This window comes from Phoca vitulina, unplaced genomic scaffold (assembly GCF_004348235.1).
Source record: "Phoca vitulina isolate PV1807 unplaced genomic scaffold, GSC_HSeal_1.0 scaffold46, whole genome shotgun sequence".
Lineage (NCBI taxonomy): Eukaryota > Metazoa > Chordata > Mammalia > Carnivora > Phocidae > Phoca > Phoca vitulina.
In genome coordinates, this window is record NW_022589749.1 from 12,335,244 (window position 1) to 12,353,112 (window position 17,869).

The 17,869-nt window shown below is 47.4% G+C and overlaps 1 long non-coding RNA gene across 2 annotated transcripts in view; it reads left to right on the top strand.

Moving 5' to 3' along the window:
* The window catches only part of LOC116649092, a 134,896-nt gene that overhangs the window by 61,399 nt on the left and 55,628 nt on the right, over positions 1 to 17,869 (top strand). For both annotated transcript variants that reach the window (XR_004302617.1, XR_004302616.1), the window contains exon 4: positions 10,302 to 10,454. This is a non-coding gene — a long non-coding RNA (uncharacterized LOC116649092). The remainder of the gene's footprint in view (positions 1 to 10,301; positions 10,455 to 17,869) is intronic.

Genomic DNA, 17,869 nt, shown 5'->3' on the forward strand with positions numbered 1-17,869 from the left:
GTGGGAAAAGCAGCCAGCAAAGATGATCATTTCCATCCATATCCTTGATTCCTTCTTTTCTAATTACGTTTCCTAAACTGCTGTTTGGATTTGCCATGGAAGTAGTTGGACCGCTAGGGCTGGGGCCACACTGGTGAGGGCACCTCGAGCCTCCATCCGTAATTCCTCTTCCCCCCTCACGGTGTGCCTCAGCCTTCTGGAAGGTTGCCTCTCCCGGATCAGTCAGTGTGGTGACAAATCAAGTGTCTGTATGTTACTGACCTTTGCTAAAGCCCCATTGTCCAGTCCCTATGTGATTGTTTTCTTTTTCTTTTTTTTTAAGATTTTATTTATTTATTTGACAGAGAGAGAGAGACAGCGTGAGAGGGAACACAAGCAGGGGGAGTGGGAGAGGGAGAAGCAGGCTTCCTGCTGAGCAGGGAGCCCAATGCGGGGCTCGATCCCAGGACCCTGGGATCATGACCTGAGCCGAAGGCAGATGCTTAACGACTGAGACACCCAGGCACTTCCCCACCCCCCCCTTTTTTTTTTCAAATTAAAGCACCAGCCCACGTTCTGCTGAATAAAGCCAACTTCTAACACTTCCCCTGGCCAGAAACCATTCTTGCTAACCAAGGGTTTCCACCTTGCCATTTCCCAGGGGACATGTTGCCCAGCGCGGGATGGCAAATAAATCAAGTATGGCCTAACATCCTTTGAGTGTCGTGTTCAGTGAGTATGTGCGCTACACTCTCAATTTGTTTTGAATGCAGTTGTGCACAGACATCCTAGACATCCATTATCTGAGACCCCGCCGTGGGGTCTGCGTTTCCCGTACTCCCCATCGACAGCCCTGCGGGCTGCTGAGCACAGCGCTATGAGAAATTGCAGATTCGCTAGCTACAGTTCTCCGTTCCTTTACTGCAGCCTCTCCCAGGGCAGAAGGAACTGCGGTCTAGCCTATCGGGTCCGTGCCAGAAATTTGTGACGCCCTAAACAAAACAGGTACATTAGGCTTCTCCTGACAAACAGAACCAATAGGCTCTACGCAGATAGAAAGAAAGAGATTTATTATGAGAGATGGATTCATAAAATTATGGAGGCTGAGAAGTTCTGTGATCTGCCCCGTGCAAGCCAGAGGCCCAGGAAATGCTACCAATTCAAATGCTAATCTCATCCAGAACCACCCTCACAGACACACCCATAAATAATATTTGACCAGCTGTCTGGACCTCCCTTAGCCCAGTGTATTAAAAATACCTACTACAGAGTGGCATATGGTAAGCCACTAATAACTGTTAATAATCATCACTATGATTGCATATTCTTCTCATACGGATTTCTTTTATTTATAAAGGGATGAGTAGTAGAAAAAAACCAGTAGATCAGTGTCAGCAGAAGAGGCTTCGCCTCCCGCTTTGCCCTACGGTGCCACCCACCTGCAGTTATCCAACCGCTTAGCATCTCTGCCTTCACTTTACTCTTCTGCCGAAAAGTGGTGGCAGTATCTGGCCCAGCTATCTCATGCAGAAAAAATTCTTACGGCCCCTAGCCATCCATAGAACGCAAGAGGGATTTATCTCCCCATATAAATGAGTATACGCTATCCTGTGCTTGTGAAGAGAGACCGTCAGAACTGCATCATCGAGTCATCATCCTGCGGTTGAACAGGGCCTTGCCCAGCACCTTCCCTATTGTGTGGCCAAGATCTAGGTGCACATCACATCAGATATTCAGAAAATTAGTAAATCCAAGTGAAAATCTGTCAGTTTTCTTACTAAGAGTTATTTGTTTAAAAATTTCCAATCCCCCCCCTTTCCGAGTGCTCTTCCTCACCCCCTCCCTTAATTCTGAAGCAGGACAGAAGGGAGACTCAGATTTACTGAGTATCTTCCAGGTGTTTTGACACTTGGTAGGGGGGTTGTTTCATGTGAAAGCCACACTAACTCTTTATAATGAGTAATATATAGTCTCGAATTTCTGGACAAGGAGATGAAAGCTCAGAGCGGCTTCATGTCGAATGGAAATGGATCTTGATTTTGGATTTACCTTACTCTTCGATATGTGCTCTGTTGGGTGTGTGGTGCAGGCCATGATCTAGTCTATAACACTTAGGAAAGACTTAGTGGATCTCAAGGATTTCTCATTGGAGTTAGGCTGTGCTCTTTGTGGTGTGGACATGATGGGCGGTACCTAGCGTTTTTTCCCCTGAAGGCTGAAGGATGTGGTACCCATGAATGCTGAGGTTAATCAGGGCCCTAGAATGAGAATTTGATTCCCTAGAAAAGACTGGGCAAGAGCAAACACTTTCCTCTTGGACCACCCCAACACATGAGAGTCATTCTCGTCATATAGCAATTGCATTTTACTGAAAAGAAACTCATGGACAAAGACTACCCAGGCCTCTCCCTGCTAGAGAAGACATCTGTTTTTGTTTGGATCAACAGGAATCTACTTGTGCTCTGCATTGTTCACTGGTCCACTAAAAAAAAAAAAAAAAAAAAAAAAAATCAGTGATTTGCACTATTGCACTCATCTATGGAACTTTAGTGAGCAGCGCCTGTTAGACCACACAAAGCCCCCCAACCCGCAGGAAAGTAAACACGTACTCTAATTGAAGAGTGTGATATTTAGAGTTAAATCAATAGGCCCCACACTTCTAGTCTGAATAAAACATGAATCCCTAACAGAGTTATTGCAGAAAGTCAAGTCTAATGGGTCCTGTAGTTCCCAGATTTAACTCTAAAGATCAGGCTTTAATGATTATAAGAATAGGGACAAACAGGGGATAAAGGAAATGCATTTTACGTTGGTTCCAGTACAGGAAGTATGCAAATGGAAGTCAGTTGACTTGAAGCAAAATCTTCGCCCTTTGTAGTGCCAACATTTATTCCTCACAATGTGTCTTCTCCTCGATAGGGGAGAGAAGGTCATTGGAGTAGCCTTCAGGATTAGAAGGAAGAGTGAATTAATCCAGTTTCCTAGTAATAAGCAGCAAGGTCGGTCTGACTCACCTCCCAAAACAGATGGGCGAGGAGGAATTTATCCACCGTCAGACAAGGGGAAGATGGGGGTCCTCATGGTGACAGTTAGAAGAAAATGACCCAAGTCAGGGTTCTTTCTCTTTCTCTTTTGTGCTGCGGTTTTATTTCCCCAGACGAACTAACTCTTCTGCAAGGAAGACATTGAGGCCAAATGCACAATGAGGCTCCTATTTGTACAGACTTGTAATAAGAGGGAAAAAAGACATTTTACTACCAGTTTCAGTTTAGAGCTTCCTGGGGAAGGTCTCTTGCCCTCCTTGGGCTCCCAGCCTACGGCCCAGGCCGGGCGCCGGCAGGGAGGACTGCCAAGGGGCTGGCTCGGGCACCCACTCCTCTGCAGAGTGGTCCAGGGCCTGAAGAAAGTGGAGTCATTAGCAGGGAGTCACAGAGCATGAGATCCCCTCTGCAAGGCTTTTTGGTCCAGAGAAACAAGTTGAAGGCGTGAAGCTGTTTCCAAGCTTAGCCACTGATTTGGGAAATGCGGACACAAAGGCATTGACTCTAAGTTCCCAGAAACTTCTTTGGGAAGTCAGATGTGGAAGAAATGTAAACCTAGAATTGATTGTCACTAAACTCTATTTTGATGACTTGGGGGAAAGGTTGCATTTGGTCTTAATGGTTATACGAGAGTGAAGTGGGTAGTTAGTGAAAAAGGAGTCTCCTCCAGAAGGAACAGGTTTATTTATTTTTATTTTTTATTTTTATTTATTTATTTTTTTAAAAGATTTTATTTATTTATTTGACAGAGAGAGAGAGAGAGGAATCACAAGCAGGCAGAGCGGCAGGGAGCAGCAGAGGGAGAAGCAGGCTCCTCGCTGAGCAAGGAGCCCAATGTGGGACTCGATCCCAGGACCCTGGGATCATGACCTGAGCCGAAGGCAGATGCTTAATGACTGAGCCACTCAGGCACCCCCAGGTTTATTTATTTTTAAAGATTGTATTTATTTATTTGAGAGAGAGAGCACGAGCGAGGGGGAAGGGTAGAGGGAGAGGGAGAAGCAGGCTTCCAGCAGAGCAGGGAGCCCGACGTGGGGCTCCATCCCAGGACCCCGGGATCATGACCTGAGCTGAAGGCAGAAACTTCACTGACTGAACCACCCAGGCGCCCCAAGGAACAGCTTTAATAAAATCTTGCCTCCCTGGCAGGAGCACACAGATTATAGGGGGCAGGTCAGGAGGTGGGGTGGGGAGGGTGTAGGGGCCAGATTGGGACGGTCACATCAGCAAAGGCAAGGAGGGTGGACTGTATCCTGTCACCACTGGGGAAGCACGGGGAATGTTAATTGGGAGAAGATTTTAAGAAAGTCCTGGAAACAAATGAAATTTGGCAGGATGTGGATTGGAGAGGAGAGGAAATCCTTGAAAAGTTTCTTTCTTCTACCTAAGGAAGAGAAATCCACTGGAACATCGAAGTGAGGGATGAAAAAGTAATTATGGGATAAACCTGTTGAAAGGTTAAAGACCCAGCAGAGTGGCAGCCATATGGTCGTCACAAGTTCACGCTGGCCTTCACCCACTCTCGGCCAGCAAGGCCCCGAAAGGCCTTCTTCTGTAAACATTCCCCTGACGAGGCTTTCTCCGTCCCACTGTCAAGAATCACAAAGGGGCTGAGGTTCCAGCCTACTGACCCTATAGCAATTTATCATCCACAGTTTCAGGATTGCCTTCAGAAGACGCGAGACTCCAGGGTCAGAGACAAAAGACTCTGAGTTCCAACACACTTCCTGTTTGCCTCAGTTCTCCCTGTGCCTCGTGACTCCTACAGGTGGGATGCAGAAGGGAACCTGTTTACATCAAGAAGCAGGGCGCATTTCCCCTATGATGCTTCTCCAGTCCCACGAGACAAAGCTTCTGACTACGCCTGCTAGCGGTGGAAACATATCTAGAGGACCCATATCCACTTTTGCAATGCGGATGATAAAGGGCGAGTTTGGCAATGAAGGGAAATAATTTAATAGCTAACACACTCCTCAAAGGACTCTCTGGTAGTCAAATGAGGTAATTTAATGTTCTCTAAAGTGAGGTGAAAATGGTTTTAGAGGATGCTGAGATCCTTTTTAAAAATAATACTTGGGTAGTTGTTTCAATATATACCTTCACTGGTAGGTGCTTTAGCATTTGATTAAATAAAAAAGAACGAAGTCAATTTAAAGGGAATTTTTAAGAAGCATTAAGGGAGTAATATTAAAGGTGGTGCCAGGTTTGGAAAATGTCTTGAATACAGTGCACAAATGGTGGAGGTTTAGGAATAACCACGACGGTTAAATGAATTCACCTTAAAATGTAATAGGTTGTATCAATGATGGTATTTTGCTTTTATTTCCATCGTAATTATTATTAAGATAAAGGAAAATTAAAAAGACACAAAGTAACTGAGACTGTAGTGCCAAGCAGCCAACTTGGGATTTAGGTATGGAGTGAGGTAGACAGTACAAAATCTGAGGTCTGTGTTTCCTGGGTGAGTTTCCTTTGCCTCCTTTTGGAACAGCAACACCTGTTCTTGCTGGACAAAGGAAGTGGCGCTCGGATGGGCACACAGGATTTCAATGCACGAAATCAGACAAAGAACCAGAACCACTTTCCCGGAGAAAGCTCTATCCCTGTGTGTTCCGCAGGCTATTCTGGGCCTTGACGTCACCCAGCCTGCCTGCCTACTCTAGCATTTAGTGGGGCAACCGGCTTCTTTGTGGTAGGCAGTACTGGTGACCTACTTCGACAAGGATGCCCAGGGGCCATTAGGCATGGGTGTCCATATATTAAAAATGATTACTGTGATTTTGGATTGTACTTCTCTGTAATAAAAGGGAGAATCAATAACTAATTCCATTTGTAAAGGAATAAAAGAGGATTATGCAGGCTGCAGTCTTGTTAAAATAAAATGCTATGCATCGGCTGTTAGTGGCTGGTATTTAGGGTATAAGAATTGTGTGTCACACCATCTGTTTGAGCGATCTTCATGATGCTCACCAAGGAGGAAATGCTGTATTCCTGGGGCTTCTGCTTAATTGTCCATAAAGAAGATATCCTCAAGTCAATGGCATCTTCAGAATGATGGATGGATCATCCAAGTGATGTGTCAAATGGTGTGCTTTCAAGAACAAATCACTTAAATCATTGTTTCCCCAAGCATGGCTCATGTGCCACTGGAGGTTTATAGTGTGGGTTTTGGTTGTATAGGGACACGCTTGTGTTTTATTATTTAATATTTATTTGAATATGTGTCAGAAATTAGTGGAAGTACAACATGAAATCAATGACTAAGGGAAACGAGTGCTGGAATTATAGGTATGTGGGCAGGTGTGCCCATGGATGTAAAACTTTAACAGGTAAACATTGCCCTTCTATCACAGCAGATGGAAGGAGGGAGATTGGGTCACACGAATCACCAAAAGAGTTCCTCACTTTCTAAATTTAGAGCACCATGCTATGCTTTGTTCTTTGCAGTGTCACATAAAAATCATGAGTAATTTCTAGGATGTGGACATGGCAGAAATTGTGAAAGTACCACATGAATAACCGAAGTTTGGGAAAATTTGACCTAAGAGAGGCCATTGACTTGCATTTCTGTGTAGTGCAGGGTAATCACTTTATCCATCCATCCACCCATCCACCCACCCACCCATCCACCGACACATCCATCTACCCATCCACCCATCTACCCATCCACCCAGCCACCTACCCACCCACACACGCATCTACCCATCCATCCATCCATCTACCCACCAATCCATCCAACAAGCACAGGATCTGTTTCTGCCTAGATGCTAGGGATACATAGGTGATGAAGACATGATTTATGATCTTGAATAGCTCCCACTGTATTAGGAGATACATAAGACCATCTGAAAAACTTCCCTGTAAACATGGGAACAAAGTGTAATGGGACATAGAAGAATGGAGACCAGAGAGCTAGGGAAGATACACAAAGGAGGTACATCTGAATCCAATGGTGAATGAGTGGGAATTGAGCAGGCAAACAAGAGTAAGAGTGGATGATGGCATTTCGGACAGCAGAACTCATATCAAAAGTTGGAGGCATGTAGGAACATGGTATGTGATACATCTTTTTGTACTTGTGTGCAGGGGAGGGAGGTTATATGAGGTACATATTGGGGGGAAAGGATTGGCAGCGTATGAGGCTATAAATGTGGGTGAGGTCTTCAAAAACTTTGGAATGTGTGTTGGAATTTGGACTCTATTTTCGAGCTGAGGATGGCAGAGATAAGACATGCATGTTGCGATCCTCCCTAGCATGTGCTGGTGGCAGATGTCACTAATCAGTCCCAGGGCTGTTTCCTGTGAGAGCCCATTCCTTCTCAAGACAGAGCTCTCTCCAGCTGCCCCTGGTAGGTGCTTCGACATGCAAGTGGGATGAAACCTATCTCCTATTTCTGGAAGAGCGTGGAGCTGGAAAGAGCTTTTAATAAGGATTGGAGCATGATGCAAAATGAGGCCACCAAGATGTGTGCCCCAAAGTTTATGCGATTAAAACAATGAAACCAACAAACTGATAGAAAAAAAAAATGAAACATACTCACATCAGAGCCTTTCTGGTGGAATCAGAAAGGCCCAATCAGGGGTTACAAAATGATGATTCTTGAGGCAAATATAGCTCAAGATCTGCATTGTTTGCTTTAAAATTTTTTTTGATTTTTTTTTTTTTACTGATAATGAGAAATTAGGAGATTCTCAATTTCTTGTTTTTCTTGAAAAATCTGAAAATTCACACGCACTGTGTCCTCGTTCCTGTCTGGCAACAATTGGGTCCATCTGATCAATGATCTGGTGGGGTTCACTCCCACTGGCCACAGTGGATGGTGTTCTCTAATACTGATCCCAGACCTACTTCACGGATTCCCGTTACCTGCCTGGACCCTACAGGGAATTTTTTTTTTTTTTTAATTTTAGCTCCTGCTTATGTGTTCAACAGTATCTCATGAAATAGTCCTAGATAGTGACCCTGGAAAAATTATGGATAAATGACATTTTGTAAATTGAATTCTGAATTCTGTTACAGATAGATTAATTTGAAGTTTTTGGTTTTTTTTTGTTTTTGGTTTGGTTTTTTGCTCATGCAAATTCAGGTTTTGCCATATCATAGCTTTTCAAATGAAGGGATTCTTAAATTTTGTTCTGAGAGGATAATTTCTCAGGCTGTGTACAACAAGACAGCCGTGGATTCTACCAGCCTTTTTAATAGTAAACGCAATCAAACACAGCATCTTAGAATAAGGCTTTCATTTCTTTTGCATAAAAAGAGCCTTAAGATTTTCAGAGCTAGGGTGCCTGGGTGGCTCAGTCGGTTAAGCGTCTGCCTTCGGCTCAGGTCATGATCTCGGGGTCTTGGGATCGAGCCCCACATGGGGCTCCCTGCTCAGCGGGGAGTCAGCTTCTCCCTCTCCTTCTGCCTCTCCCCCTGCTTGTGCTCTCTCTTGTGCGTGCTCGCATGCTCTCTCTCTCTCTCTCAAATAAATAAATAAAATCTTATAAAAGAAAAAAAAAGATTTCCAAAGCTAGTTCTGATCCTGTGACTAAAATGGGTTGTGTTTGGGATTCCATGACTGGCTCAGTCGGTACAGACGTGCACCTCTCGACCTCGGACTCGTCCCACATTGTGGGTAGAGATTACTTAAAAAAAAAAAAAAAGAAAAAGAGTAAGATGTAGTGAAAATGCCTTAAAATGTTGGTAAAGGTACGACTTTTCAGTTACGAGATGAGTAAGTTCTAGGAACTGGATGGACAGCATGATGCCTACACTTAACGATACTGCATTGTGTGTTTGTGTTTGGCCAGGAGACTACACACACACACACACACACACACACACACACACTAACTGCATGAGGTCTTGGGTGTGTTACTCACTTGATTGTGGTAATCATTTCACAATGTGTATATATATATGTGTGTGTGTGTCAAATCATCATGCCACGTACCTTAAACATTCACACTTTTACTTGTCAATTCTACCTCAGTAAAGCCGGAAGAAATGTTTGAATGAGGAATTTGGAGGGGGGGGTGGGAAGCGAGCAGACATGGAACAGGTGGGGGTGAACAAGGGTCGGAAATCTCTTCAAATGAAGTAGTTTGAATTTATTCCTGTCTGTGGCAGGAAGAAGAAAGTTCTAGAAATAGCTCATGAAAACCTGGGATACGATGCGCTTCGGTGTTTTCTTCAACACAAAACCCTTCTCGCTCGTAGGTGGGCACGCAGGCTGCTGCGAGACGAGGCGGGTTCCCGTGACCACTGGCTACTCCCGGAGCCGCGCTCTGGGTGGGGGGCAAGGGGCTCCTCCCCGGGGGTGTCCATAGTCCCCCGCCCGAAGCTACAGCATTTGGGCTCCCCGCTATTAGCATCAAATGCTTTTCAGATACCGGGAACACGGTCAGCTCCTCTGCTTTCTGTGCTTCTCGCAAGTCCTGTTATCATTTGCTCTTTACAATCCCGGACACAGTAATGAGGTTTTAAATCCTTCAAACGTGCTCTAAAAGTCAGTTACCAGCTCTGTTATTGTGACCTTTTCAGTGCCCCATGATTTACGTGGTTGGTCATTTGTCTTCCTCCTTTTTAAATAACAGCAATCAAAGGAAGGGATGGGAGAGTCAAGAGGGTGTTTTGGTGGGGACGCGGAAGGTTTACAAATGCTCTTCCACGGTACCCGACAACCTTCGGCATTTCCAAGGCCCAGTGAGGTTTTATTGGGCTGTAGGTTGTTCCCTGGAAACCTGTGTAGCTACAAATCTAGGAGGACATCACCTCTCGCGCTGTCACCTACCACCTACCAGTGACCTTGGCGGTTGTCACCGGATACCCCCTTTCTCTAGGGAGGAATGGCATTCTCCCTCCGACAGCCTTTGACGATAAATATACTTAGGAACTGCTGAATGTCCAAGTCATTGGGTTTTTAAATTTTTATTTATTTTTTATTTATTTTTAAAAGATTTTATTTATTTATTTGAGAGAGAGAGAATGAGAGAGAGAGAGCACATGAGAGCGGGGAGGGTTGGAAGGAGAAGCAGGCTCCCCGTGGAGCAGGGAGCCCGATGCAGGACTGGATCCCGGGACTCCAGGATCATGACCTGAGCCGAAGGCAGTCGCTTAACCAACTGAGCCACCCAGGCGCCCCTCATTGTTTATCTCTAATAGAAATTGGATCACTTTGAAATCTCAAGAAGCTTCAGACAATTTCGGGAAATTTTAGTACCAGCTAGCCTAGATTGTAGTACTTGAACTACTCCTGCAATTATAGTAATTTACTGTCTGATCTTATTCTCCAGTTCTTCCACACCTCTTTATCACTAACGCCTGAAGGAGGAGGGCCGGACATTAACCTTCTCTGGTGCCTCGTCCGCTGTCCCAGGTCCGGGTGGACGAGTATTGAGCAGAGGTCACAAAACCTGAGGCCAACAAGAGATAGGCACGCGGCACAAGTAGGTGAACGGATCGTTTTGTGTTATTTTGTTTGCATGTTAAACCCTTAGACGTATTACTGACTTTCTAGAGCACGGTGTTGGCCCTGCTTTTCTCCTTCTAAATCCCATCCCTGCAGGCTACCTGCCATTTCCCTACCTGTGAGGGGGCATGAACACAGAGCAAGCAGGACGATAAAGAGCTGACAGTCCGCTCAGGGGTGAAGCTCTGTTAGGGCCCAGGGGCCTGAGTGTCGAAACAGAGACACTCGCTCAGTTCCAGCCAGCTGGGCGCCATGCAGAGCTGTTGATTTCGTTTCCCTTTATTCTGTCTTTCTCAAGAGACGGCTAGCATTTTGAATTTTTGAGTGAAAGCTGCCCATTGAAAAATATTGGCTCAAATGCTTTTGAACTGCCCAGCATACACAAATCAAAATATCAGGCAAAATAAATCCGTGAACCCACGCATTGGCCACTTCTGGTGCACACACATGACCGGAGCTAAAAGCACTCAGTATCTATGTATTTGCTCTTAGGGAAGCATGTGGATGCAGAGCATTTCATTTTGAACAGATTTCCAGTAACTTCTTAACGTTTACAGGGTATCAGGGATAATGCATTAAGTATATAGTTAGTGTATTCATCTGACTTGGAGAAGACATATATGATAGACAATATATATTCACGTCCATGTTTAAGGCATATATACGCACATTTGTATGTGTAATACACTTGACCGTATGTTGTTTTAACATGGAATTTGGGTCAGGCCTGGTTTTCAAGAATACATGCTGATTGAGCAGTGTTGTGAGGTCCACTGAGAATCTCAAATGAAAAGGGTATGACCGACTAGCAGTCAAAGGCGATTCCGGACCCTTTGCCGACCTTTTCCCTCCGTGCCTGACTCACCCCTGCCTCCCGTGTTTGCCCCGGTTGTTGTCCATCTCCTCCACCAGAACTCAAGCCCCAGGAGGGCAGGAGGGTTTCTCTCTATGGTTCTGCATAGAATCTGTCACAATAGAACAGCTCACTGAAACATTGCCGAGTCACCGAGGGAAAAGGGGAGCTGCATTTTTGGAGAAGGTTGGCTGGAGAGTCAGGGAAGGATCATCAGCACTCTCTTGTATTTGACCGCACATCACCTTGGTCTGTTTGGTTCCTGGGGTCTGTTCGCAGCAGCAAGGACCCCTTTCTGTGCGTTTCTGCAGGTGCCTGCCCCGGGGCGCTTGGCAGACGTGGGGCAGGGGGTCTGTGGTCCCCAAGCGCCTTTCCCGGCTTGCCTTTCCTGGGGGGCCCCTGCATCTAGGCGCGGACACCAGAGTAACCCTGCCAGGGACACCGGAGAGGACATGGTCTGCGCCACTCCCCGGCCAAGGCTTTGAAAGGCGCTCTGCTCCCTCCACCCTTGTACTCCACTGTCTCAGGCCGCTCCAGCTGCTACAACAAAACACCACAGACCTGCCTGCTTACACCACAGACGTTTATTCCTCAGTCTGGAGGCTGCAAGTCCAAGATGGAGATTCAGCCAATTCCGTTTCAAGCTAGAGCTCTCTTCTTGGCTTGCAGACAGCTGCCTGCTCTCCGTGTCTTCACATGGTGGGGGGAGAGAAGGAGAGAGAGAGAGAGAGTGCTCTTGTGTCTCTTCCTACAAGGATGCTGATCCCGTTGGACCAACGTTCCACCCTCATGACCTCATTTAACCTCAATTCGTTCCTTCCAGGGCAGTCACCTTGAGCGTGGTGGCTCCAACATAGGAACTTTGGGGGGGCGGTTCAGTCCAGAGCAGACCTCTTCTCTGTGGCCCCAACAGAAACTGGGGACCCAAGGAGGGGGGCCTGTCAGAGAGAAGACTGGGGATCTGAGGCCCCGGGGCCCAGACCGCTGTGGGAGGCAGGCGGCCCTCGAGAGCCCAGGCCCCAGGGAAGCAGCATCCACAGAGGGTACCAGTGGTCTGTGCTTGGGGTTCCGACAGGTCTGACTCCGTCGCGTGCACAGAGAGGGAAGTCTCAGAGGGCATGAAGATCATGGCCTCAGAGGCAGACGCGGCCGATGCCTGCAAGTTTCATGGGAGGAAGTGACTTGATTTCCCCGAGCCTTGATGATCTCGTCTAACATGTGAATAATAACAGTGCCCGCCCCATAGGAGGGCTGAAAGGCTAAGTGAAATAATGCCCAAAAAGTAACCAGGGGCTTAAAAGGTTATCATTCCTTCTGCTCTTTCCTATTTTTTTTTTTTTTTTTTGAGAGAGGGAGGGAGGTGGGGTAGAGGGACAGAGGGAATCCCAAGCAGACTCCCCACCCAGCACAGAGCCCGACACAGGGGCTCAATCTCACGACCCCAAGATCATGACCTGAGCCGAAATTAAGAGTTGGACGTTTAACCGACTGAGCCACCGAGGTGCCCCACTATTATTCTTTCTTAGATACCCAACCTGTAAATATGAACCAATATTTATTACAGTGTTAGGATTTAGAGTGTGGGCTATTGAGTCATACTGGTCGCCTAGAGCCCTGTGACCTGGGACAAGTTACATAACCTCCCTGTTGCTCAGCTTCCCCCATCTACAAAATTGGGGAGGGTAACTCCACTAGGAGTTGTTCTGAAATGTTAATGTGATAATGTGAATAACATACTTAGAGCAATGCCTGGCAGATGGGAGGCACGTGATAAATGTTGCCCATTTTTACTGCATCAGTTAAGACAGTGTATTTTACTGTATTGGTTAAAATCATGCTGTAGGAAATAGAACCCAGGGGGCACCATGGTTCAGACACAGAAGCAGTGACTCTTCCCGCACAGTAGCTCTGGACTGTGGCCAATTCTCCCGCATGTAGGGACCCAAGCCCGGGCTGGGCCATTTCTGGAGAATCTCAGCATGGCCTGCTGGCAGAAAGGGGAGAACATGAAGGAGGCAAAGCACCCTTTCCTTTTTTCTCTAAGGTTTAATTAATTTATTTATTTTAGAGAGAGAAAGGGTGAGAGAGAGTGCACGAGCAGGGGGAGGGACAGAGGGAGAGGAAGAGAGAGAATCTCAAGCAGACTCCGCACTGAGCCTGACGTGGGGCTTGATCCCATGACCCCGAGATCGTGACCTGAGCCGAAATCAAGAGTCGGATGCTCAACCGACTGAGCCACCTAGGTGCCCCAGAAGGAGACAAAGCACTTTTCAAATGGCCCAAAACATGTTCTCTCACACGTCCATGCCCATGTGGGGGGGGAGGGGCTGAAACCAAGGCCGGTGTGTGCTTCCCATTGGCTGCTGGACACTGCAAGAGAGGAGGGATTCTGGTGGAGGGCTGGCTGTCTCCCTCCTGATCCCCTTTATGAGCATCTGCAATTCCAAGACGTGGTCTTTGTTTGGAAAAAAAAAATGTTCCCCCTTGTGTTGGGTCCCCAGGAGCTGACCACCTCTCCGGGGTCTCTGGAGGTTCTGTGGGCTGTGAGAAGTACACAGCGACCCAACTCTCTAACGACTGGTTAGGATACATTAAATTGTCATGAACGACCTCAGGCACTTGGGTCACACTGCCCTTCACTTTCTGCTCAGACCATTGGGTGTCCTGAGGCCACATTCTCCCCCCACAGAGACAGGAAGCCCAAAGCAACCTTGTCCAGCCAGGGTGCAGCTGTTTTCCTTGGGGTGAGGTGTGTCAGCTGGTCTGGGGGAAAAGATACGATAAAACACAGATTACAGGCTGCTAGACATTCACAGCCCTTGGAATTCTTCAGCAACTTTGCCTTAGGAGAAGTACATTAATAACACACCTCAGAAAATATTTTTTTTTTTTAAAGGTTTTTTATTTATTTATTTGACAGAGAGACACACAGCGAGAGAGGGAGCACAAGCAGGGGGAGTGGGAGAGGGAGAAGCAGGCTTCCTGCAGAGAAGGAGCCCGATGCGGGGCTGGATCCCAGGACCCCGGGACCGTGACCTGAGCCGAAGGCAGACGCTTAATGACTGAGCCACCCAGGCGCCCCAGAAAATATTTTTATTACTTGAATTGAGGCGACATTTTTTCCTTGAAGAGAAATCTTTCGAGATGGTATTAGATTAATACTCTCCACCTGCAGTAAGAAGAGAACCCTCTTCATTTGGTCTGATCCTAAGGAGTTTAGGAAAGTATGTATTTTGCGCCCCGACCCTGCAATGCTTAAGGATGTGATCGGTGGTCTGAAGGAGGGATGATTAAAAACATGAGTTTCTTTAGGACCTAATTTAAAAGTTTTGGCTCAAAATAAAATTTAAAAAATACAAGGCAAAATCTCATTTTTACCCCATTTATCCCCATCCCATGCCCTCGCACCTGAAAGGAAACCGTTTCTATTAATTTATATGTAGTCCTCTTGTTTGATTGTGCAAATAAAGGAAAATACTTATTCTTATATCCCCAACCCCTGGTTCTTATGCAAAATGTAGCATGCCTCACACTTTCCTGCAGTTTGCTTATTTCACTTAATAATGTATCCTGGGGCCTTTTCCATGTCTGTATAGAGAGTGGCCTCGTTCTCTGTCACAGCTCCTTGTGTCCCGGTGGGGGGACATCTGTCCCAGACATGGCTCTCGGGTTTTTAATACCGTATGTCCATCAAGCCCGCTGGCTGCATTCGAGGCTCCAAGCAGGATGTGGCCTGCTACCCATCCAAGAGCTCACCATTTACAAGCCCTCCTAACTCGACGCTTCCAACAGCTGGAAAGGTGAGCACTGATGCCCACCTGCACAGCCGTGAGGGAGGTTACACGGCCCGTAACACCAACACAGCCTCCGTGTCCCCCACAGTCATTCCCATGACCTGGGGTCTCAGGTGCACCACGGGAGGGCTTCCTGCACCTGGCGCTCCCTTGGACATCTACCTGCCGCCCCACGCCCTTGAACTTGACTTGTCACTTGCCTTGAGATCTCCAACCCTCCTGAACTGCATTTTGGTGTGGAGTCCAAGATGCCCATTGTAACAGAGAGGTGGATGTGAAGCCCCCTAATCTATGAGCTGCTCCCCACCCCTTGACATTCAAGTATTCTTCAAGAACAGGAAAGAGAAGTCAACTGACTTTTTTTTTTTTTTTAATTAAGAAACAGTATGAACAACTAGAAGAACAAGGTCCAGGCTTGGGCGCACCCCGGTGGGAATGGAGGGGTCGCCACCAAAGCCCGTGTGAGCACAGAGGAAGGAAACTGTGTGGCAGGTGTTTCATGCAGGGGATGGGAGGTCATAGAGTCCCTGAGCCCATGAGACACGCGCCCTGGGACCTGGCACTGTGGGTTGGGGGTTGAGGAGGGTAGAGAGACCCCTCCCATGATGCCCCGATGCCTGATGTCCAGGTGTGCGATGCCATATGGGACGCTTTCCAGAGGGAGGCCTGTGGCCACTCCATACTCTCCAGCCAGAAGTCAAAGAGATGGTTGAAAGTGATGGAGTTGGAAAGAATAAACCCAGAGGGGGTCCCAAGCAGATGCAGAGTGCCCACTGGATGCAGGTGCCTGGATGCAGGGGAAATGACTTACAGGGGCCACCTGGAATTAAACCAGCGCATCCCCAGGTGGGGCCGCCCTTTCTTCTTTGGTTTTCTCCCTCCACTTCCTCACCCTCTTGGAACGCAGAGATGGGGCCCTGACCTGGGATGAAGGGGGATAGGGCTCACTCTTTGTGCGGAAGGGCTAGTTTGTCGGTCATAATTACAACAGCGGCCTTCTTCTGTACTTCTCCGCACTTTGTAAGGAAGACTTCGCCCACTCACTTACTGGATCCTGACGTCATGCATGTGAGAGATGCTAGGGACAGACATCATTACCTTTTATAAGGTACAGAAAAGGGATTGTTTCAGAGGGGGAGCTGTCTTGCTCAGGGCTCAGAGCAAGTCGATGATGGAAACACGCATCCAAACGGGTCTTCAGTCTTCCAATCTTTCGTCCCACCAACGAGACCAAGGTTTCTGTCTGCATTGCCTCCCCCTGAAAAGACTTAAAATTTTTAATGGAACCTCCATGGCCTCATCCCTTAAAGAGTCTAATTTAACAAACATTTGGTATGAGGTGGGGTCCTGGAAATGATGGAGTTTTAGAGAATTCCCCTGGTAATGATAAGATTAGGAAATCACTGGATTGTCTTCAATTTGTCATGTAGCTAAGTTTCATATAGAGAAGTTTCCCTATGCACCCCCAGAATGATGGTGTCCCTGACAGCACTTAGAAAAGAAAGGGGTCGCATTTTTGTGATTTATCTCTGTGTTGCTTCTCCCGTGATTGTCCGGCTTGGGCTCTGAGTCACAGAGTCTCTATCTTTCCTTTCTGTTTCATGACATCCATCTCTTCCTTCATTCAGCAATAAATATTTTATCTGCAGCTCAGAGCAAACCACTGTGGCCTGCCCCAGTAGGGATAAACCAATGAATAAGTTATGCTTCCTTTACTCAAAGGATACGTGCATCGTATCTGTTTCTTCTAGAAGAGAAACCGATGGTTGATAATAGCCTCAGCAGTGTAGAAAATACTGATTTATATTCCAATACACTCTTAACCCTGGAGGTGAGCTTGCGGAAGGCCCTGCCCATCCTTGCATCTGAGGCAGACTCTGGAGAGTTTGTCCACAGGCGCGGAGGTCAGCAGGCTGGGGAGTGCGAGCGAGGAGAGGGTGTGGAGCCAGAGGGACGTGGGCACGTGGCAGAGGGGACACCGAGGCCGCGCGGGCACTCAGTAGCCGGTATGTTCTCTGTCAGTGGAAGTGTTGCACCAGTAAAAGACGGTTCTGTCTGGGAAGAAAGAGTGAGCTGGACAGAGAGGCGGGGGATGGGCTTGGAATAAACCCAGGGGGTGTGCCCTTCCTCCTGCCTCTCCTCTGTCACCGGCGAACGATGCTGCACATCTCGAGAAAACAGCAGACGGATCTAGAAGTACAGTCCCACCCTGCAGAAGGTGAAGGCGCTGGGCAGAGCAGGGAAGGGATCGGGGCAGAGCCAGGGGCGTTGTTCGTGGAGGGCAGGGCACAGATCCCGATATGCATATATACCCCTATGTAACGATGAGGGGATTCCACCAGCTGGGAGCTCCGGCCTCACAGAGCCGCAGCGTCAGGCGAAGGAGGAACAAGGTGTTGGTGGGACGCGGGATTCAGTGTCCCAGGCTGTCCCATTCAGAGCCTGTACTCATGCATTCCCTTTGCCCAGATACCTCCTCGGGCAGACTGGCACCCTTTGCTATAACCTAAATTTCACTGCGGGACATCAACTCAGGGAGGACTGGTGCCCCACGCCGGGAGGGTTGCTCGGGTCGGACACTGCGTTTCTAAGTCTGTGGGTTCTGCCGTTGCCGTAAAGCAATTTACAGCAACCACAATTCACGTCTGTAACAGCGGTTCTACAACCAGCGCATCAGAGAACCTATAAAAGGGAGGAGCATTGTAAACACCTTAGGAGGAAGAGAAAAAAGCCCTCCCCAAACAC